Here is a 20,167-nt window from a genome sequence, read left to right as displayed (position 1 = left end):
GCTGTCTCTGACAGATGGCAGTGCACCAGCCATGGCTCCCCCAGCAGGAAGAGCATCAGTAACCATGGGAACCACCACGGACCAAGGTCCAGGCCCCTCCACCAAACGGGAAGGCAGGGGGCAGGGAGGAGCCCCGATATAGGCAGATAAGAGTGGCTTCGGGCTGGATCTGATTTAGAAAAATAAAGGATTGTGGTCTTTCACTGTGCTCTAGTGCCTATAGCCAATTTATGAATCTTGATAATATTTATGTATAAGGGACGTATAAAGTTCTCATCCACTTTTAGACTTTGACATCCTAATGCAAGGGATTCCCAACTCTATTCACTGCTTGGCTGAAAAAGAAGAGGAAAAGGGAGGCATGTGTATCCACTACATAGGGAGAAAGATTCATAACTGATATGAACGTGAGTCTGGAAGACAGAGTTCAGTCTATGCCTAAAAGAACCACATCACAAAAGGCAATTAGCTGGACTTAAGGCAAGTTAGCCATGAAAGCACAGATGCCTTGGATCCCCCCTCTACCCATGTCTCACTAAAATTAACCTCATTCTGTACAGATAGCGGACTCCAAAACAGTACCAGAAACTAAGAATAAGAAGTATCCATTCACCAGAAACTGAAAAGATCTCCGCCCGATTCACTTCCATGGAGCCAAATGAGAAGGTCACTCTTTTCCACAGGGAAAAGAGTTGGCCTGGAGGGAAGCAGGAGGCTCTTTGCCACAGATGCCTGTGATCTGGAGTGATGCGAGCTGGACCCACCGGGACAGGGTGGAAAGAGGAGATTGTGGAGCCTCTGCAGAGCCATTATGAAACCGGCAGGCTGCCGTCATTGCCCCTTCCTGAGGCTGGGCCGGGCAGACAGCACCGCGCATGGGGGAGACTGGTTTTTGCTTCCTTCGGCCTGCTCCACCAGGCTGTTTCAGCTTTGACACTGCAAACAGAAGTGACTGAGCTTGTGATGTTGACGCCAGAGGGAGTGGGCTGAGGGGGTACAAGGCTGGACGTCGGTATATCCTCCGTGGTGACACTCCTCACGTTAGTCCTTATCTCACCCTCCTAAGTTCTCTCAACCCAAACTGAGTAGCTTTGCTTGTCCGCTGGGGACCGGGTGGGTTCCTGGATCTCTACAGAGCCCTGCCTTGGTCCCTGAAAGCCTAAGGTGATTCCAAGCATTTGGAATGTAAATATACTTCAATCCTTGGCCAGCATAAATCCTTTTTTATATGGATGGACTAAACAGTGACCATTCAACATATGGTCTATTAAAAGCCCGGACACAAAAAAATACATGCACCCCAATGTTCACTGCAGCACTATTTACAATAGCCAGGACATGGAAGCAACCTAAATGTCCATCAATGGAGGAATAGATAAAGAAGATGTGGTACATATACACAACAGAATACTACTCAGCCATAGAAAAGAATGAAATAATGACATTTCTAGCAACACGGATGGACCTAGAGATTCTCATACTGAATGAAGTAAGTCAAACAGAGAAAGACAAATATCATATGATATTGCTTATATGTGGAATCTAAAAAAATGGTACAAATGAACCTATTTACAGAAACAGAAATAGAGTCACAGATGTAGAAAATAAACTTATGGTTACCAAAGGGGAAAGTGGGGGGAAGGACAAATTGGGGGATTGGGATTGACATATACACACTACTATATACAAAATAGATAACTAATAAGAACGTACTGTATAGCACAGGGAACTCTACTCAGTACTCCGTAAGGACCTATATGGGAAAAGAATCTAAAAAAGAGTGGAGGGGCTTCCCTGGTGGCGCAGTGGTTAAGAATCTGCCTGCCAACGCAGGGGACACGGGTTCGATCCCTGGTCCGGGAAGATCCCACATGCTGCGGAGCAACTAAGCCCGTGTGCCACAACTTCTGAGCCTGCGCTCTAGAGCCCGCGAGCCACAGCTACTGAGCCCACATGCTGCAACAACTGAAGCCCGTGCGCCTAGAACCTGTGCTCCACAACAAGAGAAGCCACTGCAATGAGAAGCCCAGGCACTGCAAATAGAGAAAGGCTGCGCACAGCAAAGAAGACCCAATGCAGCCAAAAAAAAAAAAAAAAAGAGTCAATATATGTATGTGGATAACTGATTCACTTTTCTATTCAGCAGAAACTAACACAACATTGTAAATCAACTATACTCCAATTAAAATTAATTAAAAAAAGAAAAGTACAAGCAATTAGCTAAAGACATAGAGAAAATTCTTCTACTGAAGTAGATATGCTCTAAGAAACATAAGAAAAAAAATCCTATCCATATACTTGATCACGCAAAAGAAGATAATGCAGGTATACTAACAGCAGATGAGGCTGTAAGTAGGCAACAGAACATGGTAAGTAAAGGCCATGTATAAATGGAATATGAGTCAGCCAAATTCAAAACCATACTGGCAACAGTCAATAGCAGCCTTGAAAATTTAGTAAAATGAATTCGTGAGGTAGAGGCCAAACATGAGAAACTCTAAATATAGAAGGCAGGCCATCTGAAAATGATGTAATGGAAGATATCAGGTAAGAGGCTAACTGTTGAAAAGCAATCCCATAGATAGTAGGGCTCTTGAAGAAATAAGGTTGCAAAATGTGATTTCATAGAACAAATTTTTCCCAGTACTAAAAGGAGGATGTAGTGGGGAGAAAAAGAAGGAGAAGAAGATAAGAAGACTCCAAAGCTATACATTTTTCAGCAAAAAATAGTTGTATAATAATCCTGTAAGTATCTTAGCAAAACATCTTCTAAAACTAATGGCGAAAACATTTCTATCAAGAAATAGTAATACAGATGACCATATACTTCACCAATACATTATTTTAATGCAAAAGAAACCACAGAGCTTTCAAAGAAAAAGGATGTAATAAATTTGTGAATCAGGTCAAATTAATATTGGTGTGACAACCAATATTGTCAGGCAATATTGTCAGGCAACATAAAGTTATTTTTGGATATTAAAGACTCAGGGGGTGGGACTTCCCTGGTGGTCTAGTGGTAAAGAATCCGCCTTCCGATGCAGGGGACGTGGGTTCGATCCCTGGTCGGGGAACTAAGATCCCACATGCCACATGCCGCGGGACAACTAAGCCCACGCGCCACAACTACTGAGCCCGCGTGCCTCAACTAGAGAGAGAAAACCCACATGCCACAACTAGAGAGAAGACTGCACGCTGCAATGAAAGATCCCGCGTACCGCAACTAAGACCCAACGCAGACCAAAAAAAAAAAAGTCATCTGCATTACTTAAAAAAAAAAAAAAAAAGACTCAGGGGGCAGAAACTCAAATGTCTTTAAGGAATTAAACTGCTCAAAGATACTTGCCAGGGCTTCCCTGGTGGTGCAGTGGTTGGGAATCTGCCTGCTAATGCAGGGGACACGGGTTCGAGCCCTGGTCTGGGAGGATCCCACGTGTCGCGGAGCAACTGGCCCCGTGAGCCACAACTGCTGGGCCTGCGCGTCTGGAGCCTGTGCTCCGCAGCAGGGGAGGCCGCGATGGTGAGAGGCCCGCGCACCGCAGTGAAGAGTGGCCCCCGCTTGCCACAACTGGAGGAAGCCCTCGCACAGAAACGAAGACCCAACACAGCCAAAATAAAATAAAATAAAATAAATAATAATTAAAGGTGCTAATAATTAAAAAAAAAAAAACCTTTAAAAAAAAAAAAAGATACTTGCCAAAACACCCAGAGATCATTAAAAATGAGAAAAATGGGCATTTCAGTTTCAAAGAACTGTGGAAACCAAAACCAGTTGAGAATATAAGACCAGCCTACAGTTACTTAGCCTTTGGTTTCAAATTTATATAGAAAAATTATCTGTAAAAGATAATTAGAAGGTAAAAAAGGGCAATTCATAGTAGAAGCATAGCAGTAATAATGACCCTTCATAGATTAAAAGGCATGTAATAAAAAGGAAGACAAATTTTATAAAAGAGAAGTTAATGCAAATAACTGACACGAGATGAATAATCAGAATCGCCATCAGATGAAGAAAGCAAAAATGAAATACAACAAACGGATGGCTTGAATAGCATAAAAAGTGGGATTAAGTTAATAGATAACCCACATTTTAAAAAAAATCTATAAGAGAGTGCTTTCTTTTCAAGTGTTCTTGGCACATTTATAAAAGTTGCCTATATATGGACTGATCATAAAGACAAATATCCTTCAGAACATAAGTTATAGCAACCAAATTCTCTAGCCACAAAGAAATAAATGAAAAAGTTAAGAGGAAAGGTTTTATGACAGCAACCAAGAAACTCAACCACTTGGAAATTTGAAAAATACCCATCTAAGGAAATAACTTTATAAATGGAAAATGTTTTAAAAGCAAATATATTTATCACATCTTTATTAAGAATAAGGAAAAATTGCAAATCACCTGTCTATGATAAGTCGGGGGATAATTATTTAAGGTACTTGGTATGTGATCTTGGGCAAATTACTTAATCTTTCTAAGCCTCTATTTGCTTATCTGTAAACTGGGGATAATGACTTCCCTCAACGGTTGTTGTGAAGATGAAATTAGATAATGCTTGTAAAATATTTTAATCACTATGCCAGCCATCAAGAGAACATTCAGTAAGTCTGATCTGTTAAGATTATCATTATTTAAAATTATGTTTACATTGAGTTTGCCGTAACTGAGAGAAGTGCTAATGTATCACTACGGAGGGGAAAGTGCAGGAGAGTCATCTGAAACATAGTTGACGAAAACTACATAAAATGAATACGTGTAACTCGAATAAAATCAAGCCTCCTTGTTCTCTCCCTCTAAGTACCACCTTACCACTGTGACACATCTAAGAGGGACAAAAATGTGACTTTTAGAAAGCCTTGAAAACAATACAGGTATTGAAGAATAGAGAGATGTGGTTCACATAATGTATCAGGCACCTTGCAGCGCAACTTCTAAAAAGTCTCTTTGGGATGTTTCCCTGAAGAGTTCTGCCTCCATGGCAACTGCTCAAACCTGTCTTTTTGCCTCTCGGGACCCTAGAGCTTTTCCCATCAGGTGTTGCTTCATCCCCTCTCACGGGGCTGGCCGTTGCTCTCTGCCTCTCTCACGTGCATTCCCCTCAGCCAACGAATGGATATTCCTTGGGGACCCGCCCTTTGTTTGGAGGGGAAGAGATGGGTGGGTTTTGATAAGTGAATACTTAAAATTTAATAAATTGTGCCCTTGCCATCTAAAGGGCAACGATACCAGTCTCCCCCTCCTGCAACAATACATGGAAAATAAATTGGAAGGAAGTACACTAAACAGATGCCAGTGATTGTAGCCGGATCATGGGGCTGTAACTTGTTGCCAGTTTTCTACTTTCCTGTAGTTTCCAAATTCTCTACAGTGAAAATATATTACCTCTTTTTGGTAAACTGAGATAAAATTCACATGCCATAAAACTCACCCTTTTAAAGTGTGCAATTCAGGGGTTTTTTTAAAAAATTATATTCACCAAGTTGTACACCTATTCCCACTATCTAATTCTAGAACATTTTCATCATCCCTAAAAGAAACCTTGTGCCCATTAGCAGACATTCTCATTCCCTCCTCCCTCCAGCTCTGGAAACCATTACTTTACTTTCTGTTGCTATGGATTTTCCTACTCTGGACATTTCTTACACATGGAACCATACATGAGATGGCCTTTTGTGTCTGTCTTCTTCTACTTAGCATAATGTTTTCAAGTTCATCCATGTTGTAGCATGTATTAGTATTTCATTCCTTTTTATTGGCTGAATAATATTCTTAGATGTATTACTTCTATAATGGGAAAACTATTTCTAAAAAAGTAATGAGTACATAAGCATAACCCTTGATTGTTAATTCTACTAAGAGTACACTGGTACACTCCAGTAATAATAAAAAATGAGTTTTGATGATACCTAAATTGTTTTTCAAAACCATGTATTTAAAAACCATAGTGAGCCTATTAAACCTGTTTTTTTCTGACTCAACCTCTCAACTAAAAAGAACATAGGAACCTAAATGATATCTTGCTGAATATCAGACATAGCAATTGAGCCAAAAGAGACAGCTGTGGACAACCAGGATACTTAATATACGATTCTATCTCAAAGAGATGAAAAATTCTTGGCTTTTAAATTTTGAGTGTTTAAAGGGAATACTTATGGTAACGAAAATGAGCAATTTTAAGAAATTGTTGGGAACTTAGCCCATGAACTATTCTGTGGCAATCAATTGTAGTTAAGATTTTTTTAAGTTTGATAAATGTAGTACAATCAGCTTTGTATTCATTAAGAAAAAAAGTTCCAAATTCGTTTGTATGCCTGTTGTGTATTTGTATACCTGCAAATCACAAACACATAAATATTGTTGCACACTCAGTGCATGAATTTAATGTTATAATCTTTACTTGGAAAGGCAGATTCTACATATTCTCAGTTATAAGGGAGATAGTTCGATCAAAGCTGACTGCAGCTAGCTCATATTACGGAAGGGTTCAGTCAAAAATCAAATTCTGTAAATGAGTGACTTACCCAGGACATAAAATTTGAAGCGGTTCAGACATACTGAGGATGCAGTGGGGTGGTGACCAGAAGTGGGGTTCTTGATCTAGGTGTTGGTTACAGACGTATGTTCCGTTTGCAAAAATTCATCAAACTGTACACTTGTGATCTAGACACATTTCTCTATGCATGTTATACTTCAATATCCTTTTTTAAAGTCTAAAATATATATAAAGCAACAAAGGACACTACACATTGTTTTTGGAGGGCCTGTAGTCCTCATGTGGGTGAGCCTTAGCTAAGGGCTGGATCAGGAAGCTTTGTCAAGAATTGATAATTAAAATATTGGTCAAGTCTTTAAAGAGATGTCAAAGCGCTCGTTTGAGAAAGCTCATATCAAGTCTGCAGACTAGATGCCCTTAAAAATCCGTCCTTGTATAGAGAAGTCTCTATAGTCCTCTGTCATAAATTGTTCATTCCAAGTATCCTCTAAAGATGTCACTTGGGTTAGCGTCTGTAGCACCAGAAAGACCCCCTGCTGTGAAACCTTCAGATATGATGACAATCAAACAATTGCATTTAATCATTTATGAGATTGTAACATGTCGGTTAGGATTAGCTTATGCTCTCATTCAGGCAAATGAAGAAAACCATTCCCCCCCCCCACCTGCCCCCCCAGGATTTCTTAGCAACGTTAGACCATAAACGCAAAAATGCTGGTGGACAAAAACCTTAAAAATCTCTTATTTTATTCGAGGTTATTGGCTGCCAGCAATGTGTGGATTCTAGCTAGTATTTTCAGGCCATGTTCTTATACCCTCCAACTCTAGGTAGGAATTATTACATGAAAGATTGTACATTATTTAAAAGCAGGATGAGGCACTGTTTGTGGGAGTGGAAGATGGTATCATTATTTTGGAGTGCCACTGGCACTCAAAAGACTTTAAAGTGTCCATAACTTTCATCCAATTATAAGACTTTACTCCTAAAAAAATATTGAGGATTACAAAAAGATTCCATTAAAGGAGTGTTCATCATATTACTGTGGAAACAAAATATTGGAAACAATTTTAGAAATCCAACCACAGGGGAGGGATTTTTAAAAAGTGTCCATATAATGGGAGAGTATACAGCAGTTAAAAATATGTTATAGGAGTACATTTATTGTTTTCGTTAGAGGTTCATGAGTAACACCATTCCTTAAAAATCACATACCTAAAAAAATTTATGTACCTAAATATACACAAAAATATTTGGGATAGAGATACATTAAAATATTAATGCCAACTGGGATTATAACTGATTTAATTTTTCTTTTTTTCTTACCTACATACATATTCCATCTTTTCTATAATGAACATGTGTTATTTTATAACAAAGACATTTTACAAAAAAGTGAGGGTGGGGAGGTAGGAAAACCAGGGACTCTGATATTTATGTGTGTGGGAATACATTCTTTCTTCATTATGTGGAATTAGTGTCTATTCTTCACTTTTTCTCTGCATATCATGAAAGCTGTAAGTGACGTGCCTTTCATATGGCAGGAAACAGCCTTGCTGCTGTTGGCGCCTTTCTTTCCATTCTGAGCACCCATCCTACTCCATCAACAACATCATCTTGGAGCTCCTGGTCATTCAGCTCCCTTGACTTCTATCAAAGGAACTAATATCTCAATAGGCCCAAAGACACAAATTACACAGCCACTCAGCCTAGAACAATGCAGCAAGGCTACACCGGCTGCACACTAGGTGTAGAACAAGCCCACGGGAACACCGCCTTCTGTACTCTTTCCAGATCAAGTCATGAGACTTTGAGAGATGTCAGTTCTCGTGTCAGAAGAGAGTCCCTGGTCTACTTCAAACAAATCAATTTTTTAAAAATTTAGAATCGGAAATATTCCAAAGGTTTGCTGTTGATTTTTGTTTGATACACACAAAGGGAAACAATTTCCCTTCCTTGAAGCCTCTTTCCAGGAGCCTTAACAATCGGCTGCCAAATTTAGCCTTGGCTCCATCTCCACCATGTCTAATATTCCTCCATGCTATTGATGTGAGGCCAAATCTCATCCCTATTTAGAGTGCACAAGAGCAGATGTCTTGATGAAAGGGGGTGTTGGTGAACCTAAATTGAAAAGAGCCAGGAGAACATGCTGTAATGAATGGAAGCACACAGCTTCGTGGCTTAAGGTGTTAAAAGTACATTCACACGAAAGAAGCAATAGCTTTGGTCACATCATATGAGAAATAAAAGACAGGAGGGGAAATTATAGAGAAGGCAGTCAAGAAATCAGCTGCTCATTCGAATCACTGGGGGAATTTGTTTTGTTTCAAATACTGCTGCCTGCACAAGAATGTCCTTGGTAGCACTATTCGTAATAGCCAACAACTGGAAACAAACCATCGACAGTATGATGGATATAGAAATAATAAATTGAGGCCTGTTCACACAATGTAATATTATACAGCACTAAAAATGGATGAACTGGGACTTCCCTGCCGGTCCAGTGGGTAAGACTCCACGTTTCCAATGCAGGGGCCCGGGTTCGATCCCTGGACGGGGAACTAGATCCCACATGCATGCCGCAACTAAGAGCCCGCATGCCGCAACAAAGATCCCACGTGCCGCAACTAAGACCTGGTGCAGCCAAATAAATAAATAAAATAAAAATTTTAAAAAAGATAAAATTGAAGAGTTTCTTTAAAAAACAGTGGATGAACTACTGCTGCATACATTATAATGAATCTTCCAAACATAATATTGAGGGGAAGAGGCCAGACACAAAAGAGATTGCATTTATATAAAAGTTCACAACCAGGCAAAACTAATTCCTGGTATTAGAAGTCAAGGCAGTGGTTGCCTCGATTGGGTAGTGATTGAATAGGGGCTTAAGAAGGGATTCTGGGTGCTGGTGATGTTCTGTTTCTATATTTAGGTGTTGGTTAGATTAGGTGAAGGTGTGTGGTCAGTTTGTGATAATTCTTTAAGTTATATACTTATGATTTGTGTATTTTTCTTTAAATAAGATACAGTTCAATAAAAATGTTTTAAAAATTCAGATTCCTGGGCTCTAACATGAATTTACTAAAACCGTAGGTTATAAATTCCTGGGGGGTATTCCAGTGTATAGCAAAGGTTGAGAATCACTGGGACCAGACGGTCCATATCCAGTGGTGTGCCGGAGCCAGCCTCTACTAGCCCACGAACCAACTGTTAAGTTTTCAGGACTTTTGCAAGCCTGTTAAAATAGGGTCAGTATTGAAAATTAAAGTAGATAAAGTTTCAATTAAATAAAGTATACTAAAAACAAAGGTACTAAATACTCAGAACTCACCCTTTGTATTTATTTTATTGTTATCTATATTTTGAGGTTATTTATGCAAATTTTATCTGTATGGTGGAAATGCTAGATAACGGTGTGCTACTGTACCCTCTCTTTCCAACTCCAGCTCAGTCACAATGGTGGCTTCAAATTGGCCATGATGGGAGTATTTATACCAGTGAAATTGGCAACCGCTTCACATCAGGGCTTGCTTTATTGTTCTGTTGATTGTCTTGACTTAAGAAAATGATTTTAAAGTGTTAATAATGCAGATTAAGCTTAAAAGTGTGTAATATGTTTAGCTGTTACATTATGAATAGTACATTTCAGGAAATATCTTTATAGTATTTAAAAGCTATTATCTGGTTCAGCAAAGAAGTCATTCATATCTTTGCTGAATGCGTACAATTCTGACATATGTCTTTGTTATTTCACTTTTATCTTACTCATTAACATAAGGGAAAATATCAGCCAACGTTTATATGGGAATTACACTCATCAGTTGTACCATAGGTGAGTTCTCAAAAACCAACAAGTGTTTTGTGAGACCCAATTAGCTAGATGGAGTTCACAACAAAGAGTATTCTTTATTTTGTTTTTATTTATAAATTGTATGCTACACACATCCTTTGTCAGTAAAATTTATAATCAACTTATGTATGCACATAAATGCATTCCTTTTTTCCCCAGAGTGCTGGTTGATTTACCAGCATATCCCTTTCATGACTTTCATAAGATTCCATGACTCTCTATTATAATTTAAGAAAGAAGCAAACAAAATAAGATGGGAGCCTTACAGCCTCCAAGGCATGAGTTTCAGCATAAGATAGAGTAATGACTATACTTTAGAGAGTATAGTATATTTCACTACTCAAAATGTGGTCCTCAGACCAGTGGCACCGGCATCAGTGAGGAGTCCCTGGGAAACACATCATCTCAGGTCTCATCCTAGAACTTCTGAATCACAATCTGCTTTTTATCGAGATGCCCAGGTGATGTGTATGTACATTAAAGTTTGAGAAGCACTGCTTTAAAAATAAACTTCTTAGTATGAACTGAAACTTATATAACCGATTTGAGACTAGTAACAGTCTAGCAGGTGGTGATCTGTAAGCATCTCGCACCAGCTGAGCCATAGCACTGGGGAAAACAACTAATTGCTACACCTAAGCCTGAAGAAAAGGACATACATCTTGCCATTTGTCACATTTGTCAAATACTGAAAAGGAAAACTGAGCCACTAGGAAAATAAAGGCTATTCTAGGCCACTTGGATTATTAATGTCAAAAAGGGGGGAAAAGTACAAGTAAGAAAATAATCGTATCAGTAGCTTTCCTGCATGTATAGGATGAATAGGACACATTGCCAAAGGCTTGGTTCCTAAAACCCAAAGCAGGGCAGCAAGTGCCACATGACAAAGCGTGGCAGCTGGAGAGAGGAGTGTGATGAAACACTTCCCAGAGATGTAATTTAGGTCAGGGTAGCTATCAAGTGCTGCGGGTGAAAGGGGGAAATTGTAGTGCTTATGTTTTTCCCAATCAATAAAGCAGTCAGCAACCCAGGGCAAAGAGAAAAGACAGGGCCAATGCACAGGAAAGATTCAATACTAGAGTTAATTGAAATGATGGGAGGAAACTCTCACATGTTTTGAAATTGAAAGCAAAAATATTTTACTGGCAAAACTATTCTCTGGAAATATTTCTTAGTTATTTGGCTGAAAACATAGCGGATGCTTTGAGATGCAAAGGTCTATGTGGAAAACACGTTAGATACTTAAAACAGTGTCTGGAAGGAAATGAGAGCCACAAATCTTCAAGAGGAGCTTGGTATTAGTCTGAGGCAGAAACCGAAGCAATAAAATAATTCAAGTAAACCCTGGCAACCCTAGAGCATGAAGAAGACAAATGTAATTGTACCCAGGTGTGCCCACGCCACTGGTACTGAGACACAACTGGGCCCATTTTCACCCAAGAAAAAAGGTCACTATAATCATCCCTTGCAATATCAGACTTCAAATGACTGAAGAACATTTAGCAGCAAAATGACATGAATGCCCTTATGTGTTATAACATCTTCCCTTAAGATACTTTAGCAAGGCTAGGAAGAGAACTCACCCTTAATGAGCACCTACTATCTGTTTTACATGTGTGATTTCATAGCATCCGCATAATCCTCTGACAGAGGTGATACTGTTAGCATTTTACAGACGAGCAAAATAAGGTTCAAAGAAGTATGTCACCCACATCACATAGTTAATAAAAAGCCAGAACTCCACAGACAAAATTAAAAAGCTCCATACTTGATGAAAACAGGTATCTCAACAAAGACAGCTTGGAAGGGATCAAGAGTATGGAGCTGTTATGTTTAGAATACAAGGCAAGACTGGTCTATATTGGTGTCAGTGAAGATAAGTGAGGCTTCTCCTAGTACCCACCTTATCTTTACATTGCTGGAATCCTCTTATCACCCATTTCTGGATGTATATTAGATTTCAGATGTGTTTCAAACTTGATAGCTGTAATTTGGGCTAAGTTGGAGGCTTCAGAAGACTTGGCACGTTTCAGGCAGTGTTATGTAATAGAATTGAGCCCTGGGCTGGGCATTGGAAACCTGGATTCAGTTCCAGCTGTGCCACTTATAAACTGTAAGAGTGGTGAGTTACATTGCTTCTCTGGGTGGCAGATTTCTTTCACCTACATGAGGTTGGATTAAGTATCCTTAAGAACCTTTCCGGGTCCATGATTCAACCCTCCTTGACTCAACTGCTTAACAACTGTGACTTCCATCAAAATATATTAGAAATGACCTGAAGAGTTAACAAGTCTGTCCAGACAAGACTGCTGTGTGGTTCAAGTTACCAAATATAAAACAAAAAAAAAACAACAACAAAAAAAACAAAATTCAAAAAACCCTACAAGAATAATTACTTAACTCCTGTACTCTACCATCTGCAAGAATAACCTGGAATTTAATGTTTTTAAAGTGTTTTTTCCCCCCAGGATATATTTAAAACAAATATATATTCAAGTTCTTAGACAGATCTGGGTACAAATCCAAGCCCTACCTCCAATTAGTTCTCTGACTTAACATATCTGAGTTTCCCTTAGGCTTCTGTAAAATTGGAATTAATAATGAATATTAGCTGTAATGCAGTCAAGTGTCTGGCATCTAGTAGGAGCATACTAAGTACTGGTTATTGTTATTCCAGTGGTCATTAGGGGTCTGGACTACCACTGGGTAACAATTCAAAGGAAATTTCTCCACGGAGGGATGGAGACTGAGACTGTACCTCATTAGCACTGGGAACTTGCCATTAATCTGTGTCTATGCAATAACAAACTCAGGTGCAGAGTGGAGAAATGTAATCATGCTTCTTCTGGACCTACTGGCATCTATCTCTTTCTTTCTTTGTAAAATCTTCTAATTCACCTTTAGCGGATAAAACCTTATAAGAGAAATGTTGATGTATTTGACAGGACAGCTGGAGGGAGTGTCTGAAGACAGGAGTGTCCTGGGACATCTGGAAAGAGTGCCTGTCAGACCCACATTTCATTTTAGTGGCTTTTTTTATTTTGCCTATTTCCCAGTTTCTGCCCAATGCGCACAAAGAACAAAAGATTCTAGGAGGAGGTGACCTTACTTTGTTTATAAGCCCCACCAAAAAAAACAAACAATTTTGATGCTGACATATCAATAATCAATCCATACACATCCCATCCGTTTGAGTGACTGCTTCTTGCCCTTCCTGCCAAAGCTCTCCCTTTCCCCATCCCCTCCCCCAGCACTCAAACACTCTCCCACCCCCTCCCCCTTTCTACATGCACCACAATTTTTGTGACTTATTTTTCCTTCCCTGTCCAAATTTTGTTTTGGTGTTGCCAGGTTGGTGGGAAGACTGGGTGAACAAAAGAAGATGAACACAAGAACCGGATTCAAATCGCCTGTACTCTTTGAACCCTAGCCTTCACATAATGAGGTTGAACTGCCTGTTTTCTAAAAGGAAGACCAATAGAAAGGTTAAAGAAAAAATTCCTGTTTTCTACAGGTAAATTTCCTGAGCAAAAAAACATAGTAAAGTGTCAAATATTTCCAGGCATGTTTTAAGATAAGTCAAGCGTATTAACCAAAGCCTCTGAAGTTCAAAAAAGCAAACAAATGATTGCTAATTAACTTACTACTAGAGATACCATGCTCATTCTGAAGCTTCTTTTGGTGCTAACATTATATGATTCAGAGTATAATTTTACTCTTTAAGTAATTATAGGTTTATAGTTGTTATATGGATAATTTACGACATACCATTGTCATAGCTAAGCAAATATCAGTTGATAATGAGGCCTTAACCTGTAATGGGATCTTCCCAGTCTAACAGTGCTCTTATGATCTATTTTGTAATGATACACTATATAACAACTTTTACAGGACAAAGGTGTAATAGGACAGCTTATAACAACCCCTTACATGCTTAAAAGTATCCCTTAACTAATTAAGCTTTTAGGGTTATTAGCTTGAGTTGGGGTTTTTCAGTACATTAAAAAAGATGATATAGTAAAGCTTTCTCTAGTAATTTATTCCCCATTTTATTTTTTATTATCCCTTTATATAATACTCTCTGAGAAGGATTAACAACTGTTACAAATTATTCTACAAAAAGTAGGAGGGGAGTATGAAAGGGGGGAAGGAGACGGTTGTCAACCCCGGCAAAAACTGAAAATGTCCTGCTTAATCTTTAAATACTGGCCATTTTCAGGACTTTAGTTGGTATTTAACTATTAGGTATCCAAATCTATCTACGTGGCACATATCAGACAAACTGAGGTTTCAGAAGGAATCCAGTATGCCAAATTGTAATGCCTTCTCGTTGATGCTGTGAAGATTCAGACAGCTCACAATTTTGTTTCAATGCTTTTGAAGCAATAACACCTTGAGTTTGAGATACTGTAATTTAGCAGTTCTAAATGAATGCATGTCTCCCTCTTGGTTTGAAATTCTACATTCTGTCTTTCTTCAATCTCTCACCCTTTTATTATCTATCCTGACAAAAATGTGCTTGGAAATTTTTTTCCATGCATACATGGAATTGCAAAGTAGTCCCACAGGGTGGAAAATGCTGAACTTCTCGTAAATGTACCATTGACCCTCAGTTCAAACTTCTGGCATGTATGATCTTGATTTATTTTCTCACTTTTACTACATGAATGTTTAATATCTTGTCTTTTAAATCTGTTTGTGAGATCCTTAAAACCAGAGACCCCATGGTAAAAAACTTTCTTAAATTTTTGACAGGGCCATGCCAGAAAGTACATATGAATACTTAATATTTTGCTGTTTTACAATACTTAAGAGAATGGAATTTATTCTTTTGTAACAGCTGTGCCACTGAATGTTACTACATAAGCTGTAATTACCAAGTTATCTTAGGCAAGTCGCTTAACCTTTCGTGGTCCCAGTTTCTCTACTGGAGATAAGATTTTTCCAATTAGAGAATTTAGGTTTTGGAGTAAGACAGCACTTGAAAAAAAATATTATTTCTTCCATTTACTAGCGAAGCAGGAATTGAACCTATTACCTAACCTCTCTGAACTTTCAATTCCTCACCTGTCCTTTGGTGACCAAGGGAGCAGTTACACCTAACAGGGTTTTTTTTGATGCAGATTGAGAACATAGTATAAAGAATGCGGCACGTTACCTGAACTTTGGTTCATGCTCAAAAATGTCAGGTATTATTGTATCAATTTTCTTTCAGCTTTAGAGCGCTAAGATTAGCATAGATGTAAAATCTTAGTTATCAAGCACCCAAATCCCCAGTATCTTCAGCTATTTTGGCACCACTTGGATTCCCCCCAAAGTGAAAATGAAAAGTCTTATAAAGACTTTATATAAGACTGATTCAAGGCCCATTTTAGTACCATTTTGCTCACAGGGTAACTAGAATAATTTTAATAATCACTGAAATTGTGATATTCATAATTGAGTCAATAAAAACATGACAAAGACAAACCGTTTTAAGACAAATGACTAAGAAACTTGTTCTGAAATGCATGCTCAGAATTAGACACAGGATGTCAGCAATTTATGGTCATGGGTTTGCTCAAAGAACACTGACCTGGCTTGCTGGAAGTGAAGAACAGAACACCCCGCTCACAGCTGGACTTACCTACACAAAAGAGAGAAATACTTTATAAATCCTGCTGCTTGCTAGGAGCACATGGGGAGCCACTGACATTTTTAACATACATTGTTTTCCTTTTTTCCCCCCCAAAGGGCAGAATCTGCTTTACTTTTGCCAAGTGTCAGTGTTAAAATGGCGTTTCTTGGGGTCATATACATCCTGAAATAGCTAGGTTAACTTTTTGCAGCATTTCTGAAAGTCTGTTTCTGAGCCTTTGGGGATGATACAGAGAAAAGCACTTAACCACAAACTCAGGAATAGGAACAAGGAAAACCTTACAGGCATTTAACAATACGGAAATCAACGAAGTGGACATGCTATTCCTCCAAAATAGCATTTTTTTGACCATATTATCATAAGTGAAAGTCCAAATGGTTCTGGTTTTTCCTATTTGATTACATTTGTATAGTTAATAAGTTACGCTGTTGTGCCAGTGACCTCGAGCTACCTATGTTTCTATTTCCACCTCTTTGATCACACATAACCCCTATGTACTTAAATTTACGCTCCTCTCAAAACAACAATCAACGGGGCAAGCTAAGAGTACTATGATTTCATTGCTTCCGACTGAGTTTTCCAAGTCTTCCACGCTGGGATGAACAAGTTAAATCCCCTTCCCACGAATACGTCCAAATACAATCCAGGCATCTCAGAGGAAACTCAGTTGAATAATAATTTGCTGCCCACTTCACCTGCGGAGCGGTGTGTAGACATTATTTACATTGAAAAGAGCTTGTGTTTCTTTTCTAGCAATCAGTGACCCTCTTGGGCATCTACAAAGTTACCGGAAATGAAATATAATTCCAAATTTCTGAAGAGTGTTTTTAAACAAACTTATCTGTATGTTTAGAAAAGCCTAGCGTTTGCTGAAATCAAACACACACAGCCTATTGGCTATTTATATCTGCTGATAGTGAGAGCACAGTTATACAGAGATGAAAACTACTGATAACATACTTCTGCAGCTTAGAGAGGACCCACAGTACGGTGTAGAACATGCAGCACTGCCCCGGTTGGTGGTGGGGAGCCCCAAACTAGTGAAACCTCAAGCTGAGCGTCTGGCTGGGGTTCAACAGAGCTGCGCGAACAGCACGGGTTGGGGGAAGTTCAAAGTCAAGGCGACTCCTCTGGTCTTAACTTCCTAGGTCTTCCTAGGTCTGGGTGCCTTTGTGTATATACCGATCTTCGTGCCTTTCCCCGCCCCCAACCCCAGCAAACGTGTGCAGCCAGCTCGAAAGGCACAGCTCGTGTGCTGACGTGCAAAACCAAGTCAGAACCCTGCGCCTGGCGCTCCCCTCTAACTTTCTGGCTTGTCCAAGTCTAAATATTGACAGTGCACCTCAGTTGAGATGTTTGATACTGCTGAGGGTAGAAACGGCAGAGCGAACAGTAGGATCGGGTGGTCCATTTTTACACAGTTGGGCCTTCCTTCCACTTCGTCTTCTGTCGTAGGGGTTGGATTCCCTGTCTGCACATCCCCACCCCCCGTTTTTCTCCCCGAAAGCTGAGCGCGCAGGGACAAGGTAAGGTGTTTTGCCAGCCCCTCATGGCAGCTCCTACTGTTGTCACAGCAACTCACAACAGACTCCGTGGACACCGACCGGCTGGTGGTGGGGAGCGCCGAACTCCGGGCTGACCGGTCGGGGGGCGTGCAAGCGCCCAAGGGGCTCGGGTATCCCCCTCCCCACCACCGTCCTTCCAAGGAAAAGAGCCTCTGGTCTGCGCGGCCCCCCGCCCCCGCGCCGTCCCGGCGCAGCCCGCCTGCTAAGGGTGCCTGTTGTGCATTTTCTCAGCCCCAAGTTAGGGGTGCGGCTGGACGGGCGCTCCTAGGAATCTCTTCTGCTTGCCTCTGATGGCGGGGCTCCCGGCCTCGCGAGAGAGGCGAGGGCGGCTCCCAGAGCAGCTCGGTGCCACGACTCTCGCTCGGGACGCTGCCCGCCGCGTGGCGCGCGGCCCGGGGCTCCCACAGGCCACCCGCCGGGGCCGGGGCGGGTGGAGCGGGGCTCCGCGGCGGCCGCTCGGAGAAGAAGTTTCACAGCATAGCGCACTCACGACACAGAACCTACCCTGAAGCCGAGCGAGACGCCAGCTCTCTCCGCCTTCAAGGGCTGGGGGAGCGGGGGGGGCGAGGGGGGCGCTGGCCCCCGCCACTCAGCAGCAGCCACGGCTGCGCGCGGTCGCGGGTGTGCGGGGCCCCTGCGCGCGGCGCGCCGCCCGCCGCCCAACTTTGCACAAAGGCAGCATGGCACTGCCTCGCCTCCCGGGCTCGCCCGGCGCCGCGGCCGCTCTTCCCGGTGCCGGGCCGGAGGGGCTCGCCCCTTTCCGCCGCCGCCCCCCAGCCCTCCCCTTTTCCTCCCGCCCCCACCCGGCTCTCAGGCTGGCTGGCCGGCCGGAAGGAATAGAGCGCTCGGCACCCCGCTCCGCCGCCTTGGCGGCCGCCGCTCGCTCCGTGACGTTAGCAGCCTTCGCGGCTATTTATAGCCACACGGTTGGATTTCATTCATGAAACCTGGGCCTGGTGTGTCTGTGCGCTGGGGCGCGGGTTGCAAAGGTGCCTCCGCTTGACGCGGACCCGGGGTCCCCGGGCTCGGAGGCAGACTGCCCGGGGGCTGGCGTGCGCAGTGCCTGGCGGACCCCAGCCCCGCTCGCTAGCGGCCGGGCGGGGAGGGGCAGGCCCCCGCGCCACTCCACCCCACCCTATCCTCTGTCCCCAGCACTCCACCCATTCCCTTACAACTGCTGGCCCTTTGTCCCAGGCTCCGGAAAAGTAAGTTGGGCCACTAACCGGCTGGGCAGCATGGTTTTCTTCCCCCCAGGAGCTGACCGGCCGCGGACTCCGAGGGAGGACATGGGCTTTTGTTTCAAAACCGAGCCCAGCTGCTGACTAAGGGCTGCGTTAGCCCAGCCTCCTCCTCCCCTGGGCGCTGCACGTGTTGGCCGGCTCCCCGCTCTGGGTTAGCTTCCTCTGTGACTTGGCTCGTGGGGGTCCCCGCAGGGGGCGGTAAGGTCACACGGGCTGCCCCCGCATCCCCCCGACCCGAGTAAGTAGGCGATTTACAACCGCCTACAAATGGCTGAGTGAGGAAGTGAAATTGACTTCTGGCCGCTCGTGGGTTGTCAGAATTCTTGGATGCCCACGACAGTCCACCCTTCCTCGTGAACTCTTTCTTACTCTTCCAGGCCGACTTTGAGCTTTTTTTTTTTTTTTAAATTATTATTTATTTATTTATTTATTTTTGGCTGTGTTGGGTCTTCGTTTCTGTGCGAGGGCTTTCTCCAGTTGCGGCAAGCGGGGGCCACTCTTCATCGCGGTGCGCGGGCCTCTCACTGTCGCGGCCTCTCTTGTTGCGGAGCACGGGCTCCAGACGCGCAGGCTCAGTCGTTGTGGCTCACGGGCCTAGTTGCTCCGCGGCATGTGGGATCTTCCCAGACCAGGGCTCGAACCCGTGTCCCCTGCATCGGCAGGCAGATTCTCAACCACTGCGCCACCAGGGAAGCCCCGACTTTGAGCTTTGAGGACAGGACCAGGGGCAGTTTTCATGCACGCACGTAAAAGGTACTTATTTAGTGTCTACATACAGTGTGTCAGGTACCCTGTCAAGCTCTAAGGAGGTGACAGCGAACACAACCAACCTGGTGCCGGCCCTCAACGTGCTTTCAGTCAGCCTATTAAAATTACTGTTTTAAACCTCCTTATTCCCAGCTTATTATAAAGAGGCAATTAGGAGATAAAGGTATTGATGTGTTCAGCTACCTTAAGGGGCTTGTTCATTTAATAAACCTTCACCGAGGAGGCTGTGTACTAAGGGCTGGGGATACAAAGATGGCAACAATGTGTCCTTAGTCCTCAAGGAGTTCTCAGCTAATGGGTTCCTGAAGGTTTGCAGGGCTGGGAAAGAGGGACCCACATTCTATTGCAAAGGCTGTCTCTTTGTGTTACCCCTCAAGAAACAGAACATTAGAAAAAATTATACATGGAAACATACCCTTCTGTCCCTCAGTTTCTTCCAAGAAACCATCTTCAGATTCCCAGATGCTCTCCCTTCCTAGGCTCCCCAGATGAGTTTTACTACATTGGATATTCCTACTCTTCCTCACTAGTTTATATTCCCTTTGGAGACCAAGTCTTGCCTGGTGCTCTCTGAATTTCCCAGAGACCCAAGAATATAGTGAAATTCAGTGTT

At 42.2% G+C, this 20,167-nt stretch overlaps 1 protein-coding gene across 6 annotated transcripts in view; it reads right to left on the bottom strand.

Annotated features, from left to right (window-relative positions):
* Positions 1–20,167, bottom strand: part of RHOBTB1 (Rho related BTB domain containing 1) — a 141,944-nt gene that overhangs the window by 51,082 nt on the left and 70,695 nt on the right. For 2 of the 6 annotated variants that reach the window (XR_011074464.1, XM_068547483.1), the window contains exons 1-2: positions 18,050–18,294; positions 15,918–15,968 (exon numbers count right to left, since the gene is read on the bottom strand). The gene's annotated coding sequence lies outside the window, so the exon portion shown is untranslated. Of the gene's footprint in view, positions 1–15,917; positions 15,969–18,049; positions 18,295–18,768; positions 18,863–20,167 lie in introns of those variants that run through there. The other 4 variants (XM_068547484.1, XM_068547485.1, XM_068547487.1 and 1 more) reach the window with 4 other exon arrangements.

Source organism: Eschrichtius robustus, chromosome 7 (assembly GCF_028021215.1).
Source record: "Eschrichtius robustus isolate mEscRob2 chromosome 7, mEscRob2.pri, whole genome shotgun sequence".
Taxonomy (NCBI): Eukaryota; Metazoa; Chordata; class Mammalia; order Artiodactyla; family Eschrichtiidae; genus Eschrichtius; species Eschrichtius robustus.
This window is presented reverse-complemented; position numbering and strand designations above follow the sequence as displayed.